Raw genomic sequence first — 9,187 nt, 5'->3', positions numbered from 1 at the left:
AGAAGCGAGGGAGGAAAGAGACAATCAAGCCCATGTGGCGCGCCGACAGGACCGGCGGGGGCTGCAGCAGGGGCGGGAGGGGGAGAAAAAGAGGAGGGGTCTCCGGCAGGGCGATTAACGGGGAGATTAATGTCGCGGGGTGACAGGGAGGCAGCGCCAGTCAATAAAACGCGGAGCGCGGTGACAGGCGCCGCTTTAAATTACTCTGCGCAGCGGGGGAGGGACGGGGGGGGGCAAGGACAAGCCGGGGCGGCTCCCCCTCCCCCGATCCCCTGGCCGAGAGGCGCCCCCCCCAAGCCCCCCTCCCCAATATTTGAAAAGGGGGAAAAGAAAGCATTCAGGGAGGCGCAGAGATGCTAAAAAACCCCCCACCCCTTTGATTTAAAGGGAAGGGGCCCGTAATGCAAGATTTGTGGTGGTGGTGGTGGGGGCTACGAGACCCCCTTCCAAATAATGCATCCTTTTCCCACCCACCCCCTCCTCCCCAAAGGAGCAATTGCGTAGCTGCGGGAAGGAAACGGGGGGGGGAGGGCGCTTGGGCACGCCAGGCTGGCTTCTGCAAAGAGAGAGACGCGAGGTTTCGCCCCCTCCCTCCTCACACCCCCCCCCTTTTGTTTAATCCTGCCGTGCATTTAGGGTTTTATTTGCCTCTGATTTGCATACAATGAGGAGGGGTCGGAGAGGGGAGGGAGAGTCCCTCTCCTTTGCTCCTTCCTTTCCCCCCCCCTCCCCAAAAGGCGCACGGAAACAATGCATCCGATCCTTGAACAACAATAATAATAATAATAAAAGCAAAATAATGCAACTTTGGGGGAGGGGCTGTCTTTTCCAAAGGTGCTTTGGAGGGTGGGATGTGCTCTCCCTCCTTGCAAAAAAAAACACACCAAAAAAAGACCTCTGGATCCTTTCTAGCCTTGCAAAGGGGGAAGGGAAAGGCCTGCAAAAAAAAACACAACCCAACCCCCCCCCCCACAAAACCATGTTCTGGAAATGTGTCATTTGCATGCTTGTCTTGAAAAAAAAAATAATAAAACTATCCTGCGTATGTCTCTTTAAGACCTGGAGCTGAACTTACTAAATATCTGATGATGATGATGATGATGATGATTTTGATGGAAAAGGTGAGGTTTCCTGAACCTTGGGGGGGGGGAAACAGAAGCCCCAAATGGGCTTGGATGAGTGTTGTGTAGGTGCCCCGGTGCGTGGCTGGCTGGCGCATGCGTGCCGGGTTGCAATATGAGGTTGTGTCCTCTCCAAGGGCATTACAATTTAAAGCCAATTGCAAAAAAAACCACCATAAAAGATGGGAGGCTGGGATATTGCATTCATTGTAAGGAGCGTAAGGGGTGTGTGTGTGTGTCTGTGTTTGGGGGGGGCTGGGGGGAGGAAAGGAAGCGAATTTTAACTTTTCCAGCAAGGTTCTCCAGATGCAAAAAGATTTATTTATTTTTTTTTGAAATGGTGCGGATTGGGTCACTGGTGTTATTTCTTGTTCATATTTGCTTCCTGCAAAATGAAAAACCAGCTGCAAACATGGGTGGTGGGTACACATAACATTAAAAAATGCAAAACAAACAAACAACACACACAGACACAAACACACAAGGGTGGTCTTTCCTTAATATCTACCCAGTCTGTTATTCTGTTCGGTGGCTAAGCCAGGATACATCAAAGACCAAGCACATAGGTGGAAATAGTTGGTCTGACCAAGTTGCTAGTCCTCAGGCAAACCGCACCGAGAGTCCGTAGGCAGATTTCAACCAAGGAGACAACATGTAGTCAAATAGAACAACAGTCTGACACCGCTGGAAGGGACCTTGGAGGTCATCTAGTCCAGCCCCCTGCTCAAGCAGGAAACCGTGTATACCATTTCAGACAAATAGTTGGTCTGTGTTCATTTTGGCAGGTTAATGTTGATAAGAGATAAGTCTTTGACTTGTTTAGTGACCGCTCAAAAGATACAACGGCATTGAAAAAAGTGGCTTATGTCCGGTTTTTCAGACTTAAGGACCGATGCAGCATCCCTAGGGTCATGTGATCAAAATTCAGAGGCTTGGCAACTGGCATGTAATTATGACGGATGCAGCATCCCAGGGTCACGTGATCGCTATCTGTAACCTTGCCCGCTGGCTACAGATAAGCAAAGTCAATGGGAGAAGCTGGATTCACTTAATGACTGCACGACTTGCTTAACGACTGTGGCAAAAAATAGGTCGTGAAACCGGGTGTGCCTCATTTTACAGCTGCCTTGTAACATTGTTGAGCAATGTTGGGCTCTATTGCAGTCGCAACATGAGGACTAGCTACTTGTTTATGGACAAAAAGGGACGCTAAAGCCTTTAAGCTATAAAATTTGCCCGATTATAATACAAACTGTGATGAGACACCAAAATGTCCCATTTCTGTATATGTTTCCGAGTAGACCCGTTTTTCTCAATTTTAGCATCTTAAAGCTGCCAAGGTTGACAAACACTGAAGTAGATTAAGGGAATCTTGATAGTATTAAACTGTGTGGACAGAGTCCTGGAATTCTGAGGAAAGGCTTCGCTTGCTAGGGAATTCTGGGAAAATCAATCTGTCTAAAAACAGTTGAATGAGACAATTGCCAAGAGGCTGCCTAGATCAATTCTCTTTGGGGGTTTTCTGTGGTTTTTTTTAAGAATGAGTGATTTAAAGATGGGATTCCTCTTCTGTAGAGACTGAGGGAAAACGTCCCAGAATTCTTTGCTGTGGTGCTAGGGAATTCTGGGACAATTTAGCTTTCCTTGCCGATTAGCAAAGGCAATATTTTCAGCCAGCTTCAAACTGATAAGTTGCTTTACAAAAAAAACAACAACACCCAAATCCCCAATTTGAAACGGCCAAACATTCCTTTTTCATCCCTAAACGAGTCAAATAAAATCACATTATGCTTCAAAATACTTTTTATCCAGCTTCTGTCAAATCGTAATTTATTCATCACCGCAAAAACTTTTTGGTTTTTTTGCACGTATGAAGAAAGGTTTTTTTTTAAAAAAAAAAAGCTGGAATCTGATTCTTCAGCAGTCTCTAGCTTATAAATTTTGCAATGCCTATGGGAACAATGCCGCTTTGCCTCCAAGAAGACTAGTGACTTAAGTTTCATTACAGGAACGTAATAAACTACAATAGGTTGTGTTACTGCCTTTGTGGGTGCTGAACACTGCAAGGACTATTTTTAAAAGGAGAATAGGAGCAAAAGTTTCTAACTACGGAGAACGGTGTGGATCAAAGTTGTCGCTTTAGTGTCGCGAGAATTATTGTACGTCACAAAACGCTATACACACTCTTCAAATCTGCAAAATCTAGACTTAGCCACCAGCATGGCAGAATTTTGTGGAGAATCTGGATAGGAGCCTCGCAAACCTTGTTTCCAAATACAGGTTAGTTCTCGACTTAACAACTCATTTGTCTGAACTGGTACAGGGTTTCCTGCCTGAGCAGGGGGTTGGACTACATGACCTCCAAGATCCCTGCCAACATTATTATTATTGTTGTTATCATCATAATTATCATCAAGTGACTGAAACTACAATGGCACTTATGTCCGTCGCAGCATCCCTGTGATCCAAATTGGGATGTTTGGCAACCGATTCATACTTACGACGGTCGCAGTGACCCGGGGTCTCCTTTTGCGACCGCTTCTGACAAGCAAAGTCAATGTGGGAATCCAGATTCACTTAACAACCCAGTCACTACCTTAACGGCTGCAATGATTCGCTTAACAACCGTGGTGGGAAAGGTCGCAAAATGGGGCAAAACTCACTTAACAAATGTCTCAGCAACGTAAATTTTGGGCTCAGCTGTGGCCATAGGCCGAGGACTGCCTGTCCGCAGATTTCTGGTTCATCTGATCATTAGACAGAAGAAGGTGTGTCTTTGGGCCCAGTTATGCGTGTCCTTAAACAGGCTACTTCCATGTATGTGCTGAGCCCCTTCTCTCGAAATTCAAGATTTTTATGCTGTGCGCTGTATCTGTCCAACCTGACATAAATACCTCAGCTTTCCTCAACTTACGACCACAATTGGGGAGCCATTGTTAAGCAAGGTGGTTGGGCCTGATTTTATCACCTTTTGAAACCATGGTTAAGCAAATCTCTGCTGCCGCTAAGAGAATTGGTCATTAAATGAATCCAGCTTACTCCATTCCCACGTCCGAAGCTGGCTGGGAAGGTCGTAAATGGTGATTACATGACCCTGAGATGCTGCAACCGTCGGTAAGTACATTCCAGTTGCCAAGTCCCTGAATTTTAGCAATGTGCCTGTGAGGACGCTGCGACGGTTGTGAAGCGTGAGGAGCGGTTGTAAACCACTTTTTTCGGCACCGTAACTTTGAATGGTCGCTAAACATATAGATATAAGTCGAGGACTATCTGTATTATGTCTTTATCTACCATGTTGCAGTTTCTCCCCCCTTTTTTAGTGCATTGTGTACTGCTTCTCTCTTGAGATTTACAGAATATAGATCAGGGGTCTTCAAACTTGGCCCTTTAATGACTTGTGGACTTCAACTCCCAGAATTCCTCAGCCAGCGTGTCTGGCTGAGGAATTCTGGGAGTTGAAGTCCACAAGCAGGGGTCTTCTAAAGTGCCCCTTTTATGACTTGTGGACTTCAACTCCGATGCTGGCTGAGGAATTCTGGGAGTTGAAGTCCACAAGTCATAAAAGGGCCAAGTTTGAAGAGCCCTGATATAGATGGTGCTTTTTAAATTATTATTTTTCTAGCTCTCTCTTTTTTTTTTCCTAGCTGGTTTTTCCCCAAACTCTAAAGTCTTTGAGCAGCAGGAATTGAAGCACACCGCCTTGGTGCTTTGGGTTTTTAATGCTGCGAAATTGGGCCTTTTTAAACATTATTATTGTGTAGGCCTTAAGTAGGAACTACTAGTGCAGGGGTAGGCAACCTCGGCTCTTTTATGACTCATGGACTTCAACTCCCAGAATTCCTGAGCCAGCCATGAGTCATAAAAGAGCCGAGGTTGCCTACCCCTGAACTAGTGTAATGGAGGAGCCCAATCCTTGCATATTTATGATTCGATGTTTCGGTCCCCCTTAATTTTTTTTAGTAACAGTCTTTCACGAATATTAAACCTGTGACAGGTGCACGGACAATTCACAGGCGTCCCGTTGCTCCGAAGAGCAGCGTGTTGGAATGCAATTCCTTGGAAGAGGCGTGCAAAGAATTAATAGTCCAATATTCTGCACTTTGCACTGAACTGGAATTGCGGGCAAGTTGACTGTTCAAAATGAGATCGATCAGCTTGCCCTTGGCCTGCTGCTCTCGGGAAGCGTTGAGGACTACAATTCCCATCTGGGGGAATTGCAGGGGCTGTAATCCCGGGCCGCTTTTGAAGGGGATGAGGCGTGAGGCATGGTAAACTGCCACAGAGATCAAAGGGATCTGTCCTCCATCAACATCTGGAGGGCTTGAGGTCCCTCATTCTTAATCCGGCGGGAAGCAAAATAATTTGAGGCTCTAAACCACGGGTAGGGAACCTTGGCTCTTTTATGATTCGTGGACTTCAACTCCCAGAATTCCCGAGCCAGCCATGCTGGCTCAGGAATTCTGGGAGTTGAAGTCCACAAGTCATAAAAGAGCCAAGGTTGCCTACCCCTGGTCTAAACCACTGTAGTGCAATAGAGGCTGTTTTCCGGAGATGCTTTGGCCCTGCAATCTGGTGTTTGGAGGTAGACTGCCTCGGTGGGTGGAGGTTCAGCTTATCTTCTCTGCTGAATGCATCTCTTGGGGATTGTGAGCAAGTGGGTCTCCTATGTGTTAAGGCTGCACTAACTGGGGGGGGGGTTCCTTGCTGCTCTCCGAGCGTGGTGGCTTTCTTGCAGACGTTGCATTGCACAGTGCGCTGATGATGTTACCTAGTTGGGTCGCGAAACGTCTGGGAGAAAAAACACCCAGCTCAGAGAGCAGTAAGGACCCCACAGTCATCGTTCTCCTCCTCCTCCTCCTCCTCCTCCCACACTCCCTCCTAGCACTGATGATGTTACCTAGTTGGGTGGCGAAACGTCTGCGAGAAAAAACACCCAGCTCAGAGAGCAGTAAGGACGCCACAGTCATCGTTCTCCTCCTCCTCCTCCTCCTCCTCCTCCTCCTCCTCCCACACTCCCTCCTAGCACTGATGATGTTACCTAGTTGGGTGGCGAAACGTCTGCGAGAAAAAACACCCAGCTCAGAGAGCAGCAAGCACCCCCAGGGTCATCGTCCTCTTCCCCCTTCTCCTTCGTCCTCCTCTTCCTCTCTCTCCATAAACCCTGCTCCCTTCTAGCACTGACGATGTTACCCAGTTTGGGTAATGAAACATCTGTGAGAAAACAGCCAAACTCAGAGAGCCCCAAGGACCCCACAGTCGTCCTCCTCCTCTCTCCATAAACCTCTCCGTCCCTCTTAGCCCTGATGATGTTCCCTAGTTGGGTCGTGAAACGTCTGCAAGAAAACAGCCAAGCTCAGAGACTACCAAAGACCCCACAGTCCTCTTCTACTTCCTCCTCCTCTTCTTCCTCTTCCTCTTCCTCCTCCTCTCTCTATAAACCCCACTCCCTTCTAGCCCTGATGATGTTCCCTAGTTGGGTCGGGAAACGTCTGCAAGAAAACAGCCAAGCTCAAAGAAAACCAAGGACCCCACACTTTAACCCTGAGCTACAAATATTCTCTCCTATCGGTATTCCACGATGTGTATAAAGCTATTTTACCCAATTTGGTGACTTTGGGAAGGGAGGGGAGGGTGGCTAGACCTCTCCCCCCCCCCGCCATTAAATTTGGCATTTGTAGAGAGTCCGACACCACAGGATGGTGGAAGAGTCTGGTTTGATAAGCGTTATTTCGTTCGTACGTGTGAACCTTCCCTGGAACAGGTGAGCAGAACTGGGAGGAAAGCGAGTTTTCTGATCACAGGCCAATTTTTTTTTCCTGAACAGGCCGACAGGTGAGAAAATCAGAATCTACCTAGCAATTCCCTCCAGCAAAACACAAGATATTTGACACAGGAGGCGGGACCCGCCAAGTCCATCAAAATCAGACGAGAAAGGAAGAGATGTTGTAAAAGAGGCTTTGCAATCTGCAAAAGGCCTCACTTCGGATCCCCCCCCCTCCCGAAATTTTCCCCGCTTCCAAGCCTTCTAAGGAAATTATGAATTATTTCCCATTAATTGTGACGCGGCCACCCCTTTGTGCAAGGCACGCATTGTCCCGGATCGCTTTGCACGGCGGGTATAATGGCATGTGTACCTCTTTCTGACCTCAGCCTACCCTTTCGTTTTGCAAACGGCCTGGTCGACAATAAAGCAGATTTTGAAGGCATTTTCCACCTGGCCTTTTTTGAAGAATCGGGAAAGCATCTTTTCGGCACACTTTTTACCAGCGGGCGACGACGACAACAACAACGTGCCAAAGCGAAGACACGGCTGATCTAAGACAAAAGGATAAGAGATTTTTTTTTTCCTCTCCTCGCTCGCTTCACTGTCGTGCCGAGGACCCAGCCATGAACCGAGATCTATTTCGGTCACTTGGGTTTTGTCCCCAAACCAGACCACAAGTTATACATACATACATGCACACATACATTCTTGCAAAATTGGAGGAATCCATGGAAACGAGATTTCATAAACCCTGCAGAAATCTGGCAAACCCCAGACCAATTTTTGTGGTTGTTGTTGCTGTTAGCCATCTGCAAAGTTTGCTTTGGAAAAAATGCACCTTGCAAAGCAGCCAGACGATCCTTAAAATTGTTGTTTTTTAACACCGCCTTCGACTCACACCAAGGAAGTTAGGATTTTTACCCCTAACCACAAAGGAGCGGAAGTAGGTTCCTTGAGAATTTTACACACGCATACGGATTTTCAGGGCCTCTGCCTCCTCCCCCTTTTCCCCAAATCCCCAGAAGTCCAGGAAAAAGCATCTGCTGGAGGATCCTATCGTCTCTGTGACTCAGTTTCCCCTTTACTCTCTCGTGACGGCAATCAAAGACTTTTGCAAAAACTGCAGCATTCCATAAAACGGAGACACGAGATACGCTTCCTAACGGAGCTTAAATTGCTGACGCCCGGAATGCCCAAAATAAGAATACGAACAGTAAAGTCAACAGCCTCTCCGAGCATGTACAAAGCGCAGCCCTGTTGCACAGCTTGCCTGGCTATTTTGTGTTGTTGTTGTTGTTTTTTTAAGCAGAGTTGCAACGGTCCGCCTGCGTCCAGATTTAAGCCCGACTGAACGTACCACCTCTGGATGCCAAAGTAGGCAAAAACAAAGCTAACGTATCCACCCCTCCCGCTCTCTCCCTCCCTCCGGAGAAGCCAGGATGCCGAGTTCGAAAGCCGCCAGCCTAAAAGACGCCTTGGGTTACTTTTTGGTGGGGTTCCCCTCCTTCTGCCATTCCCGCCCCCCTCCACTGACAGTTTGTCAGGCGAACCCACACAGGGAGGAGAAAGCCGAGGTCATAAAGAGGGGAGGGGGGGAAGGAGTGAGCGAGCAGAGGAAGGAGGGAGGGGAGGGCAGAGGAAGAAGAAAGATTGTAAAATCAATTAAATGAGTTGCTAAGGGAGCTTGGTGTCGGCAGCCTGTCGCGGAGAGGAAAATATGAGCTGCCCTCCACACCTCCGCCAAGGGTCTTTCCCAGTCTTTCCATCATCCTGTCCGTCTGCTGTCAGGGGGGGGTGAAGGGAGAGCCGGGGATGGAGAATCGGGGTACCCATCACGGGCAGAGAGGCTGATAAGAGGAGACGGAAGGCAGGGCCGGCCAGAAATGGGGGCTCAACCCGTGCCAGGAGTTAGGATCAGCGATGCTGAGCTGGGGCGAGGGGGGGACACGAGGAGGGGGGAGAGCTGGAATTGGAAATGGGGTAGGGGGGGGCTTAAGGCCAGGTCTTTGGAGGAAGCAAAGGCAATTTCTGAAAGGGGGCACGGCAGAGCATCCCCCCACCTGTTCCCGGATAAGGGGAAGTGCGTCTTTCCACGTTTCCCAGATAGGGGGGAGGGGGACGGGCAGGACGGGTGGTGGGGGGTCTTCTCCGTACTTCTGGTCTTAACACACCCGGAGACAATAATTTTGGGACACCCCCTCCCCCCTTCATGGCTCTTCCAGCCTCGGAGTACTCTACTGGGGAGTCTGGAGAAAAGAGGGGGGGGGAAATCAGGGAAGCTTCCCCCCCCCAACCTGGCCAA

Source organism: Vipera berus (genome assembly GCF_964194415.1).
Source record: "Vipera berus genome assembly, chromosome: Z".
Classification (NCBI taxonomy): Eukaryota; Metazoa; Chordata; class Lepidosauria; order Squamata; family Viperidae; genus Vipera; species Vipera berus.
The sequence above is the reverse complement of the archived record's forward strand: the minus strand, read 5'-3'. Positions refer to the sequence as shown.